Raw genomic sequence first — 14709 nt, 5'->3', positions numbered from 1 at the left:
CAGTGTTGACATTGGTAGTTGATTAGTTGGGTTCCTGATCCTTAGGTTTACGGCCTGGTTGAGATTCTGTTATTCTGATTCATTTTATGTGACTACTATCAGCTGGCACTCAAAAACACAGGGGGGACTAGGGGATAGTTCTTGGACTGTAACGTTCACCACAAACTCACAAGGCTAGTACATGAGTACATTCAGTCCCACTAGCCCCCTCCAGTAGAGTTGAAACTGGCTTTTTAGACCCTCATCCTTGTGTATTCTTCAAAGGAAACAACACACAGTGTGTCTGCAGTTTCGGACATAATCCTCAGGGAAGAGCCTGGCTGTTAAGCAAGGAATCGTCAGTTCCTCATTATTTTAGTAATCACGAAATCAAGCTTGTTTTAGATTAGATTAGATTACTTACAGTGTGGAAACAGGCCCTTCGGCCCAACAAGTCCACACCGACCCGCCGAAGCGCAACCCACCCATACCCCTACCCCTACATTTACCCTTTAACCTAACACTATGGGCAATTTAGCATGGCCAATTCACCTGACCCGCACATCTTTGGACTGTGCGAGGAAACCGGAGCACCCGGAGGAAACCCACGCAGACACGGGGAGAATGTGCAAACTCCACACAGTCAGTCGCCTGAGTCAGGAATTGAACCCGGGTCTCTGGCGCTGTGAGGCAGCAGTGCTAACCACTGTGCCACCGTGCCGCCCACTTGCCTCTTTCCCCTTTTGATGGAATGTTGTTTGAAGTTCCCTTCACAGCTATATTTGTGACATTTTGTGGTCTCTTTCTCCAGGTAGCCACTTAATTTACAGCAGCAGTCATTTTTGTTTCTCGATTGACCCTGTTTTTTTTTCCAAAAAAGATGACATTTTGGAATTACAAGTTAAAAACGTCGACAGTAATTTGGAAATCTGACCCATGGCCACAACAAAGGAGAAACTTGAGGTGATCTAACTGAGATCCTACCAAATGCAGTTGTTATCTTAAGCATATCTAGATCAAGACTGCATTTCCTTTGGTGGGAAATCGGAACAAGAAGACAATCTTAAAAGTAGATTTTGCCATGTGCTGGTTTGAATCATATTTTTTCATGATGTTGCTTTTGTGCAGAGCTGGTCATTACTTTGCTATTCGCACCTACTCTGGACTAAGGCTTTGTTACTTTATGACAAGTGCCACTGCTTGCTTTGTTTTACATCTGGTGACCGGTTTTATTGTTATCTAATATGTCTCACTCTTTGCCCTTTCCTAGATGTTCCCTCCTCTCTCCCTTTTAACAGCATTTAAACCCATCCGATTTCTACCCTCCTTTAATTCTGAAGGAAAGTCATTTTCAATTTGAATCTCAGTATCTGTGGCAAGTGGGATTAGATTAATTTGGAGTACCTAATTGGACGAGTTGGACTGAAGGGCTTGTTACCGTGCTGTACAACCCTGAGAAACAAAGTTAATGCTTTGAGTCCAGTTTGACTCTTCAGAGCAGATAGAAAATGGAAATATGATGGATTTCATGCTGTTGAGAAGGAGGGGAGTGCCAGGTGTATCGAAACAAAAGGTAATTAGATATTGAAGGCATCATAAAACAAAAGGCAAAGGGAGTTATAATGGTTGTAAAGAAGGGACAAAGTGTGGGTGTTAATAGCAGAAAAAAGGTCAGCTTTGACTGAAAGAAAACAAAATGAATAAAAGATACTGGCAGAGGAGGAAATTAGGTAAGGGCGATGAGTGACATAGAGGAAAGGTGGTTTGAGATGCAGGTCAACGTAATTGAATGGTGCAAGAAGCTATAAAGAATTCATGACGTTCTCCTCTTTGCGTTCTAGATGCTTTCTTGCACATTTCTGATCCATTCCCTTCTTCCACCAGCTTTCTTCTTGATGTTTGTTTGGGTTCACAGCTAGTTACATAAGCTGCAGTGAAAGCTCCATTTTGTTAACAGCAGCGGACACTGGCTTCCAGGTAAGCCCCGTCTGACCACTGCAGCAATTAGAGTGATTTCAGCTCCTGATGCTTTTGCCACCGTCTTCCCCAAAGCCCAAGCAGACAAATTTCAGTTAAAGCAGGTGATTGCTTGCATTAAGATTCAAGATCTGGGACGGCATGGTGGCTCAGTGGTTAGCACTGCTGTCTCACAGCACCAGGGACCTGGGTTCAATTCCCGCCTCGGGCAACTGTCTATGTGGAGTTGCACATTCTCCCTGTGTCTGTGTGGGTTTCCTCCGGGTGCTCCGGTTTCCTCCCACAGTCCAAAGATGTACAGGTCAGGTGAATTGGCTACGTTAAATTGCCCATGGTGTTAGGTGGATTAGTCTGGGGTAAATATAGTGGGGGGTACGTTTCTTTTTGGAGGGTCGGTGTGGATTTGATGGGCTGAAGGACCAGTTTCCACACTGTAGGTAATCTAGGTAAAAGATCCGGTTCCTGCAAACAGAGTCCAGAACCGGGCTGAATATCAGGGAATTTAGAAAGAACTTGTAGACCAGATAATGAAGGTGATGCAGTGTCAATGGAGTTTGGTTAGGGAAGGTTGACAAGAGGCATGGAAAATAAGTGGGTAAGGGCAGTTGATGTTAACCTTGACCAATTCAAAGAATTGAACAGACTTGATGGGCTGAATGGCCTCCTTCTGATTCCTATGTTCCAATCAACTGGAAGTTTTATCAATCTGTCAGATGAAAACAGCAAGGAAGTTCAAAGGAGCATAAGAAAGAGGAGCAGCTTAGGCCATTAAGCCTGACCGTTCAACAGGATTAAGGCTGACCTGCCCCTGGTCTTGACTCCTTTTTCATTTCCTCTCAATTCAGCCATTAGGATGAAATGCAGGTAGAACTTGTATTTATAGACACAGGAGATTCTACACCAGTGTGTTGCTTTTGAAACGTATGATGATGGTTATGTCAATACAGCAAGGCCCCTCCAACAATAATCAGTTGAATGATAACCTGATTTAATTTGATTAAAGAATTAATATTGCACAACGGTATTCACCAGGAAAATGCCCTGCTGTGCTTCAAAAAGAAAAGACCATTGATGTCCTTAATTAGGTCAATTCCAGAGTTGAGGGGGTTGGTTTATGGGGAGAGATTGAGTAGACTGGGATTATATTCATTGGAATTTAGAAGAATGAGTGGGGGAATCTTATAGAAACATATAAAATTGTGAAGGGAATGGATAGGATAGACGTAGAGAAGATGTTTCCACTGGGAAGGTGAAACTAGGACAAGAGGGCATAGCCTCGAAATTAGAGGGAGCAGATTTAGGCCTGAGTTGAGAAGGAACTGCTTCACTCAGAGGGTTGTGAATCTATGGAATTCCCTGCCCAGTGAAGTAGGTGATGGTACACCAGTAAATGTTTTTAAAGCTTAGATTTGTTTTTGAACAGTAAAGGAATTAAGGGATATGGTGAGAGGGCGGGTAAGTGGAGCTGAGTCCATGAAAAGATCAGGCATGGTCTTGTTGAATGGTGGAGCAGGCTCGAAGGGCCAGACTGCCTACTCCTGCCCCTATATCTTATGTACAGCCACATGAAGGGGCAGACTTGATTCAAACTTTAAATAAAAGCAAAATACTACAGATGATGCAAATCTGAAACAAATGCGGAGAATGCTGGAGAATCTCAGCAGGTGTGGAGAGAGAAACAGAGTTAATGTTTCGAGTTGGGTGATCCTTCCTCAGAACAAAGAGAGAGAACCTTCATCAATCATACAGGGCATTGGTGAGGCCACATCTGGAATACTATGTGCAGATGTGGTCTTTTTATCTGAGGAAGTATGCTCTTGCTGTAGAGGGAGTGCAGAGAAAGTTTACCAAATTAACTTCTGGGATGGCAGGACTGGCATATGAGGAGAGATTAAATCGGTTAAGGTTGTATTTAGAAGAATGAGGGAGAATCTCATCGAAACCTATAAAGTTCTAACAGGACTAGACTGGGTGAATGCAGGAAGGATGTTCCTGATGGTGGGGGAGTCCAGAGGCAAGTTTCAGGATAAGGGGTAAACCTTTTAGAACTGAGATGAGGAGAGATTTCTTCACTATGGGAGTGGTGAGCCTGTGGAATTCGCTACCACAAAGTGGTTAAGGCAAAAACAATGTGTTTTCAAGAAGGAGATAGATATAGCTCTTGTGGCTAACGGGATCAATGAAGGAGAGTAGAATGAGGGTATTAAGCTTGATGATCAGCCATGATCATATTGAATAATAGAGCAGGGTCAAATACATTACTCTTACTGTTATCTTCTGTGGTTCCATGTTAAAGTTTCAGGTCCATTATAATTCCTCTTCAGAACTCTGACATTAATTCAGTTTGCTCTGGCTGGCTACTGGGTATCCTAGAGGTCTAGATGTGTGCTTCAAGTGTACCTGCCCTGTGTTGTTGCATGGAGTCATATTGATGCCAGTGTACCTTGGCACACTGCCTGGGATTACAGTATGCCCAGCAATACAAATGTTGACCTGATTAAAAGGGAACATTTATTGACATTACTAAATATTTACTCTCTCTTCAGTTTGTTTGGGCTTTAGATCCTCTGTACTTTTATTGTCTTGGAGTCAAATGATTTTTGGCAGTGGATGGATTTGGCATAGATTCTGTGTAAATGCAAACATGAAGCAAATGTCTGTGCACAGTGTAGGTGATAAAATTGAATGAAATATTAGACTATGTCTGGATCATATTATACAAATTAATTGTGTGTTGATGAAGGAACTATCAGAAACTGCTGGGAATACTCAGTGGAGGGTGAACCAGTGTTAATGCTTCAGGTCGCTATCTTTAATGATACAACTTACAGCCCAGGAAGTGCTTTTTTTTTAAACAGAAAAAGTTGTGTATTCATAGCTGCACAAACAATTTGTGCACGGGTCCCAAAAACAACAATTGGCCAAATAATCTGTTTTATGACTAAAAACAGAAAATGTGGGAGAAACTTCAGCAGGTCTGGCAGCATCTGTGGAGAGGGAAGCGGTTAATGTTTTTAAGTCCAGTATAACTTTTCTTGGAAAGTGAGTTTCTCCAGTTTCAAAGAAAAATCAGACTGGACTTGAAATGTTAACTCTGCTGCTCTCTCCACAGATCCTGTCAGACCTGCTGAATTTCTCCAGCATTTTCTGTTTTTGTTTCAGATTTCCTGCATCTGGGGGGATTTTGCTTTTCATCAGTTCTAGGTGTTGATTGAAGAGTAAATATTTGACTGGGACACTGGAGACGTCTCACCCGTTCTTCAAAGTAATGCGCTATATTAGTTATTGCATCTGAATAAGCAGATGCACTTGTGTAGTAAGCCATCTGGAGAACAACAGTGCAACATTCCCCTCAGTACTGCACGGGAGTTTCAACCTAGAGACTGAAATCTCCAGAGCAGGATCTGAACCCACAATCCCCCGGCCCCTCCCTGAGCTGTCAGCTCAGTAGTTCGAGAGATGTTTCCAAGGGGAATGGAAGATTCTCTTGGTTTTGGAAGCTCGTTGGAACCGTTTTTCTCCGTACTAAGCATTTCCAGGTTTTCGATGCAAGAATATATCTCTTTCCACTCCAATTCAACAAAATGTATTTAATCCCACCCTCACAAAATGAATCCTTGCTATGTCAGTGGGACATTCGTTGATTCCAGCATTCCTTCTAGGTCGTTCTGACTCATGTATTGTAAACATGATAAACAATTTAGACTCTCAATATATCATTACAGTTTAGGTACTGACACCCATTGCCCGAAGGCATCATGAGTTGACTTTGGCTATAAATTGCTTTCTACCATTTTTATCACTGCCCTTTATCCTACAGCCATGTGTGTTCACTGATGCAACAGCTCCAGGAATTCAGCCTGCTTTTGTGTTTCACCAGTCTTTGTTCACAGCTCAGACTCCTAACATTCTTGGTTACAAAAAGTCAAACTGATACTTTGTTGAAGCCTTGGTGATTGGCGCATTGTGTGCGGAGCTGATTGTGTAGCTTGGAATGGGTTGCTCGAAGCTATGTAACTGTGTTTGCAAAATGCAAACGTAATGGAGGGAGCAGCCGTTCCATCACTGCTAATGGTCGGTGTTTTACAAGCAGGTGCATCGAAACGTTTCCAGCTTGATACGTTTTGCCTTGGTTGCTGTGTCTGCTGCCAAGAGTCACAATCCTGTTTCTGTGCTGAGATGTGCTGGACTTGTGCTAGATATTTTCTAATCAGCCCGTTCGGAGATGTTATTTACACAGGAGCATGGAGTCAGTCTGACCAGCAATACATCTCTCATGGTCATCTCTCTCTGTGATTTTCACCTGCAGTCTGGGATTGGGGAGCACACTGTAAAACTGCCAGGTAAAAAAGAAAACGCTCTCTTCTTGTTATAGGTCACTGCTCTGTCTCTGGCTCCTCAACTAAACAATTGGTTTGTTTGAAGGTCAGGGTGGAGGAGGATGCTCCTGCAATACCTGCTCAAAGCTTGGGCAATTTTGCATCTCTTTGCGGTGTCATGGTGGTTCAATGGTTCCCTCACAGTGCCAGGGACCTGGGTTCAATTCCAGCCTCGGGTGACTGTCTGCGTGGAGTTTGCACATTCTTCCTGTGTCTGCGTGGGTTTCCTCCGGGTGCTCCGGTTTCCTCCCACAATCCAAAGATGTGCAGGTCAGGTTAATTGGCCGTGCTAAATTACCCATAATGTTCAGGGTTGCCTAGGTTAGGTGCATTAGTCAGGGGTAAATGTACAGTAATAGGGTAGGGGAATGGGTCTGGGTGGGTTATTCTTTGGAGGGCTGGTGTGGACTTGTTGGGCCGAATGGCCTGTTTCCACACTCTGGGGATTCTGAGAATCTCTGATCCGGCGCCTTGCTTTTGGCTCTGACTGCAAAATATTCATTTCCTATCTCTTCCTCAACACCACAAACTCTGAAGCCCTTGCTACACTGGCAACTGCCAATCCCACTTCAAACTGATCAGAGTCACAACTCATCTCGACTTGGCAAAACCAAAATGAATCTCTGTCACTCGCCAAAACCTATTGTGCTGACTCCTCAGCTGCCCTGAATTAAAACCGAGAACTGTGGGTGCTGAAAATCAGAGACAAGAGAACAAATAGCTGGAGACACCCAGCAGGTCCGGCTGTAGGGAGAAAGAGTTGAACAGTGTGGTGCTGGAAAAGCACAGCTGGTCAGGCAGCATCCGAGGAGCATGACGTTTCAGGCATAAGCCCTTCATCAGGAATGGGAGGGGTGGGGCTGAGAGATAAATAATAGGATAAATAGGAGGGGGGGTAGGGCTGGGGGGAAAGATACCTAGGAAGGCGATAGGTAGATGCTGGTGAGTGGTGGTGATGATAGGTCAGGGTGGAGGGTGAAGCAGATTGGTCGGAAAGAAGATGGACAGGTCAAGAGGACGGTGCTGAGTTGGAGGGTTAGATTTGGGATGAGGGTGGGGGGAGGGGAAATGAGAAAACCACGCCGATAAATCTGAAGGGAATGAGAAAATGGGTCTTTTACAATGAAAGCGACAGACAATGCTCCCCTTCACCAACCTCTTGAAGCAGTGAGCTGCAGTCAGCACCCAGCAGTTACTGATTAATGTAGCTCCGCACAGTAAACGACTCTCTCGGTGAAACGTCTTGAGCCTCAGTGAAGCTTGCCATGGCCAGCCACCTCTGGAATCAGAGTCCAAAAATATTGTGTCACCAGACAAGGAGCAAACTCATCCAAATAGATAAACAGCTGAAAATGTGTTGCTGGAGAAGCGCAGCAGGTCAGGCAGCATCCAAGGAACAGGAGAATCAACGTTTCGGGCATAAGCCTTGCTGAAGAAGGGCTTATGCCCGAAACGTCGATTCTCCTGTTCCCTGGATGCTGCCTGACTTGCTGCGCTTCTCCAGCAACACATTTTCAGCTCTGATCTCCAGCATCTGCAGACCTCACTTTCTCCACAACTCCATTAACAAATACACAGATTTGGACCCCATTTTACCAATCTCTCAGAAATAGAAATAGAACCAGAAATGATATTATCCACTACAACAAACTGAGACAGATAAATAGCAAGTGGGACAGAACACCAATGCTTCACCGGAGGCTCACTGATGATGTTACCAAGCATGGTGACGAAACGTCTGAGAACAAATCTACCAGCTCAATGAGCAAACGTACAACCTGAGCTCCAAACCTTCTCCAAATCCTCGCGTACAGGGATATTGTCGGGACGAGAGGGTTTGAGCTATAGGGAGGGGCTGAATAGGCTGGGGCTTTTTTCCCGGGAGAGGTGACCTGTAGTTTATAAAATTATGAGGGGCATGGATATAGTGAACAGACAAGGTCTTTTCCCCAGGATAGGGGAGTCCAAAACCAGAGGGCATAGGGTTAAAGACTTGAAGGGTAACTTTTTCACACAGAAGGTGGTGTGTGTATGAAAGGAGCTGCCAGAGGAAGTGGTGGAGGAATGGTACAATTACAGCATTTTAAAAGGAATAGGAAGGGTCGAGAGGGATATGAGCCAAGTACTGGCAAATGGGTCAAGGTCAGATTGAGATGTATCGTTGGTGCAGATGAGTTGGACGGATGGGTCTGTATGACTCTATGACCCTGAGTCCAGTGACGACTCTTCAGAACAGAACAGGTGTGAACTCAAGTCATTGAGTGTATTTAAGGTAGAGATAGATAGGTTCTTGATTGTAAGGGGATCAAGGATTATGGGTAGAATGCAGGAGAATGGGATTGTGAAACATATCAGCCATGATTGAATGACGGAACTGAATTGATGGGCTGACTGGCCTAATTTGACTCCTGTATCTTAAGGTCTTATGCTTGCCCAGCTGCCCGCGACCCAGTGAAGCCTCTTCAAACCTCTCATCTTCAGATTGTCTTGTCTACCTTATTCTCTGCACGCTACGTGCCAGCTGATCCCCCCATTTCTGATCACTCATGACTACCCTGGTAGCTCTGTTCCACCCGTTGTCTGATTTTCAGTACGTGGATTCCCACTCTCTGGAATTCTAATGCCAACCCAGTTAAGTTTTTGGTCGAAAATCTCACTTACATTGATGTCTGTTTTCTATCTCTTCAAACCCCAGGACAGGCCACAGACCTCCGCTGGGTGAAGAACTCTGAGGTGTACATGCAATTAATGAGAGATTCTGGGACTTGTGCTCCTGACGTGGACTGATCCACACTGGGACGGTGTACCAGGCTTCGCTTGCACAGCTCTAACAAGCGCATATATGTCATTGGGGTTCAGAAGATTGAGGGGGGTGCTTATAGAAACCTTTAAAACTATGTAGGCAATAGATAAGATAGAAACAGATAGGTTGTTTTCACTGCCTGGTTAAACTAGAACTGTGGGGCATCGCCTCAAAATAGGAGGAGCAGATTTTGGACTGAGTTTAGGAGGAATGTCTTCACCCAAAGGGTTGTGAATCTGTGGAATTCCCCGCCCAGTGAGGCAGTTGAGGCTACCTTGTTGAATGGTTTTAAGGCAAAGGTTGGTTTTTGAACCAGTTGGAACTGACTCTACGGAAAGGCCATGATCTTATTGAATGGCGGAACAGGCTTGGAGGCCCAGATGGCCTACTCCTGCTCGTTCTACTGTTCTCTGGAAGTGTGATTGCGAATTTTTCTTTTGGAATCCCTACAGTGTGGAAACATCCCATTTGGCCCAATAAGTTCACACAGACCCTCTGCATAGTAACCCACACAGATACAGCACCGAACATTATGGGCAATTTAGCATGGCCAATTCACCTCAGCCATACATCTTTGGACTGTGGGAGGAAACCAGAGCACCCAGAGAAAGCCCACGCAGATACGAGGAGAATGTGCAAACTCCACACAGTCGCCTGAGGCTGGAATTGAACCCAGGTCCCTGGCGCTGTGAGGCAGCAGTGCTAACCACTGAGCCACTGTGCCACCCGTATCCATGAAATGTATCCATAATAAATGTCTGGTGTTATTTCTGACCCTCTGACACTTTAACTGGAAGATTCTGATATTGGGAGTGTGGTGCTGGAAAAGCATAGCAGGTCAGGCAACATCCTGACCCGAATTCCTGAAGAAGGGCTTTTGCTTGAAACGTCGATTCTCCTGCTCCTCGGATGCTGCCTGACCTGCTGTGCTTTTCTAGCAACACACTCTCGACGCTGATCTCCAGCGTCTGCAGTCCTCACTTTCTCCTAGATTTTGGGATTGACCCTGCCTTTGGGTCGGTTGTACGGATATTCAAAGTGCTGTGCCAGCACGTACACATGCATGCTCTAGTTATGATTTAAGAACATCTGATACTACCTGGGGAAAGATTGGGACTCATAGATAGGGGCGCCTACTCTGTTTTCATACCCTCCTCTACATTTGATCATTGTTGCGTTGGCCCTAGTGGATAATACTTGTTTATTTTTCTTTTAATCAGTAACCCAGGCGACTTGGTGGTGGTAAATTTAAAATTGAGAGAGGTGTAGTAGCATCTCTGAGCAGGAGAGAAACAAAGAGCAGATAGGGCTCTTGTCATGTGACAGTGGTCATGTCCCTTCCTCTGGGTCAGAAAATCTGGACTCAAGTAGGGGGGCAGATGGTGGCTCAGCAGTTAGGGTTCAATTCCACCCTCTGGCGGCTGTCTGTGTTAAGTTTACACATTCTCCCCGTGTCTGCGTGGGTTTCCTCCGGATGCTCCATTTTCCTCCCACAATCCAAAGATGTGCTGGTTATGTGGATTGGCCATGGGAAATTGCCCATAGTCTCTAGGGATGTGCAGGCTAAGTGGATTAGCCATTGGAAATGCAGAGTTAGGAGGCTGTGTCTGTGTGGGATGCTCTTTGCGGGGTCATTGCAAACTCGATGGATTGAATGGCCTCTTTGTAGGGGTTCTATGATTCTAGGTTCTTCCTGCTATGGAGGTGTGTCATAAAATGTCAAAAGGGTTAATTAAAGATAAGAACCAGTTTCCACCTGGGTGGTGTTGGGCTATGGAAGGGAAACATCACACCATGTTGAACAGAGAGCAGCTCCTGCTTCTTCTCATCCCGCATGGACATTTACCAGGAACTGTGGTGTATTGCAATGAACCTCCTCCGCTCATGTTCAAGGAACAAGGGGAGTGAGTCCAGAGCTTGTAAACGTCCAACCGACTGAGATACCAGATAGGTAACAAAGGTGGCTGTCTGACTTCAGGAGAACGAGAGGCGAGAGGAAGCAGTAGGACATGGCCTTTTGAAACAGTGATGCTTGCCTCTGATTTAACATGTTTATTGCTCCCTTTCATACAGTGTCCACCCTGGGTGCTCTCTGCTTGCAGCACACTTCAGGATAATGTCATCATCTTCAACATGAGGCCTTCTCTCTATGTTTCTCTCCTCTCGGACCTACAGGAGTAACTTTTTAACTTTTGGTGGAAGAGATACCAGAATGGCTATAACGCACCCTGCCCAATCTCGTTCCCATTTGTCTCAAATTTAACTTGTGCCCAGGTCCTCATTGAATTCTTCACTATTAAGATAAAAAATGGGAGAGAGAGAGAGAGAGTCAGTGGGCTACAGGGTTAACACTGGCTACAGCTAATACAGGGGTGCTCCAAATCATGAGGGGTTCTGATAGTTACTGTATTTCCAGAGACCAGAGGACCCAGACTGAGAAAGGAGGCAGAGATGACATTGGAAAAACACGCAAAAGGTTATAATCCAGACCTGCTGCTTGAAGGATGGTATACATGTATTCAGTGGTAATCTTTGAAAGGGGTTCGGAAAAATACTCAGAGACAAGTTTTTTTGTTTGTTGTTCATTCATGGAATGTGTGTGTTGCTGGGTGGGCCAGCAGTTATTACACATCCCTAATTGCACTTGAACTGAGTGGTTTATTTAGCCATTTTGGAAGAAAGAGTCAATCACATTGCTGTGGGTCTGGAGTTACATGTAGACCAAGCCATGTAAAGATGGCAGATTTCCACAAGACATAGGGACAGAATTAGGCCATTCAGCCCATTGAGTGAGTCTTCTCCACTATTCAGTCATGGCTGATCTGTTTCTCAACTCTACTCTCCTACCTTCTCCATGTATCCCTTTATCCCCTTGCCAATCAAGAACCTATCTCTCTCTGTCTTAAATGCACTCAATGACTTGGCCCCCACAGCGACCTGGGCAACGAGTTCCACCTATTCATCATCCCCTGGCTGAAGCGATTCCTCCTCATCTCAGTTCTAAAGGGTCAGGCCTTCACTCTGAAGCTGTGCCCTCGGGTCCTAGTCCCTTCTACTCACAGAAACATCTACTCTATCCAGATCTCTCAGTATTCGGTAAGTTTCAATCAGACTCAACCCCCCTGCCCCCCGCAAAAACAAATCCTTCTAAACTATATCGAGAACACACCCAGATTTCTCAATCCTTCATTCCTAGGATCAGCACACCCTTCTTTTGATACTCTGTCCCTTAAAGATGTTAATAAACCAGATGAGTATTCATTTCAAGTTACATGGTTGCTATTATGCTAACTTTTAATTCTGTTTTTTATTGAATTCAAATTTCTGTCATGTGGGATTCAAACCCGTGTTATCTGAATGTTCATCTGGGATTTTATGGTTACTAGTTTGGATTACTAATATTGCAAGATACCACTGTCTGTAATGGTAAGGAGAATGAATGAGACTAACTGGATTGCTTTTTCTAGGGAATTAGCACTTCTGGGATAGCTTAGCTATGGTTGTAAACATCACAGAAAGAGGCCATTTGGCCCATCAGGCCTGTACCGGCACTCTCGAGGAGCTATCAATTTCAACCCCTTCCTGCTGCACTTTCTTAAAAGCACTGTTATGTTTTGTTCCCTTTTTCAAATCTATATCGAATTTCCTTTGTGCAAGTTATTATTGGATCTGCTTTCACTGCCCTTTCAGATGATAATCTGCTGCATAGAAAATTTCATTTCCCCCCCTCCCCCCCCCCTTTGATTTATTTGTAAATTATTATAAAGACCGTCTCCACTGGTTACTAGCTCTTCTCTCAACAGCAACTCTTTCTCCCGGTCTGTTCTATGAAAAGCCCTTCGTGATACTTGAGTAATTGCTCATTCCTGTTTTATTAGTGCATCCAGAGTGAAAGAATGCAGAGGGCTTTGTGATTCCTGCTGGACTAGGAGCTTTCACTAGGGAAATGGAGAGATTACAAGGTAAGTGCTGCAGCAGAACTGGGTTAATGCCACATTGCTATTAGTACGACATCCATAAATAACCTGCACGTTGCAGTCTGGCCAAGTGTGTTCTCGAGTGGGCGTCTGCTTGTGTTTCTCTCATTGAAGATTGAAAACCCACCCCCATTCTTCTCATCCATCTCTTGTCTGTCTGCCAGAACAGACTCCGAAGCTGCCCAGCTGGTTATTGTTGTGCGTGGAAGTGAGGAGAAGGAAAAACTTCTTTTTACATTCTCTTGAAAAATTTAGATCATTTTTAAAGAATGAGACCCTTTGATTTGTCACAACAACAGCTCATGTTTTCACTGACTGGCTGAATTGAGAATCCGAGATCTCTCTTGTTCCACTCTCTCGATCTCTCACGTGATGAGAGACTAAACTGGTGAGATCTTTGGTTTCCACCAGTGAGAATGCCTCATAATTTACCATAACTGACCTCCAGTCCTTCTCAAAGGACCTGTCTGACATAAATCTCCGACAGCAGTTAAACAGAACTAAGAATACACAGTGCTCTTTCCGCATCCCTGAAGTAGATGTTTCTAGTTTGGCGATCCGAGTGCAAATTGTGCCTGAAATAATGCCTTTTGAGGGGTGTTTTGTACTCTTTATCCCACTCCCTATCAATCCAAAACCATTGGCATGTTAATGAGCACAAAATAGACAGGTCCTTCATTAGTAAGGGGATGAAGGATTGCGGGGAGAAGGCAGGAGAATGGGGTGGAGAAACATATTCACCATTAAATGGCGGAGCAGACCTGATAGGCTGAATGGCCTAATTCTGCTGCTGTGTCATAAATCTGCCATGAATCAATGCAATTGGGTTTTATTTTTCTTTATTCATTCACGGGACGAGGGCGTCGCTGGCTAGGCAGCATTTATTACCCATCCCTAATTGCCAGAGGGCAGTTAAGAGTCAACCACATTGCTTTTCAAAAATATAGTGGGGAAAAAATTGCTTTGATTATATCTTGACGCATTAAACTGTGAGAACCTGGTGGAGTTTAATGGATAAAGCTAATTATGGGTTTATCCCAAAATTAGGCATTTTTAATCGTAGCATCAATCCATCAGATGCAAGTAACCCTGTTTTAAACTACTGGAAAATACTTTCGAAAAACATTTTAAGAATTCTTTCACAGGATGTGAATGTTGTGGACTAGGTTAGATTCTTTTTCCCAGCCAATGAGATGGTGTAGGTAAGCTGCATTGAACAGCAACATCTGGAGTCGTGTGGGTATATCTATCAGGGAGGGAGTTCCAGCATTTTCACTCAGTGACACTCAAGGAACTACACTGCATAATTTCCCCTTAGACTGGGGGTGCACTTTTTCACTTTCTCAATAAATTTAAAACAAATCACGTTCAAAAGTGTTTAATTAAAGCCTTGCTCACAAGGAAGTGATTTTAACAGGCTCCTTAAAACTCAAAAACAGGCGTTTGCTCAAATTCAAACTCATTTGACCTCTCTCCAGGTTTTAGTATTTCCTTTGAAGCTGATATCTGTTGAGATATGCTTTCACGTGGGCCACAATTATTATACAAAAGATAAACTCTTTTAATTCAACTGAGGTGAAACTTAAGTTAAAGA

The 14709-nt window shown here is 44.3% G+C and overlaps 1 protein-coding gene across 5 annotated transcripts in view; it reads left to right on the top strand.

The window, feature by feature from the left end:
• Positions 1–14709, top strand: part of LOC122541902 (PH and SEC7 domain-containing protein 1-like) — a 210720-nt gene that overhangs the window by 38407 nt on the left and 157604 nt on the right. For 3 of the 5 annotated variants that reach the window (XM_087982551.1, XM_087982550.1, XM_087982554.1), the window contains exon 2: positions 13026–13100. The exons of the other annotated variants lie outside the window; for them this stretch is intronic. The gene's annotated coding sequence lies outside the window, so the exon portion shown is untranslated. The remainder of the gene's footprint in view (positions 1–13025; positions 13101–14709) is intronic. 5 annotated transcript variants of the gene reach the window in all.

Source organism: Chiloscyllium plagiosum, unplaced genomic scaffold (genome assembly GCF_037043375.1).
Source record: "Chiloscyllium plagiosum isolate Xiang-an unplaced genomic scaffold, Cpla_swu_hap1 HiC_scaffold_43, whole genome shotgun sequence".
In the NCBI taxonomy this organism is placed as follows: domain Eukaryota; kingdom Metazoa; phylum Chordata; class Chondrichthyes; order Orectolobiformes; family Hemiscylliidae; genus Chiloscyllium; species Chiloscyllium plagiosum.
This window is presented reverse-complemented; position numbering and strand designations above follow the sequence as displayed.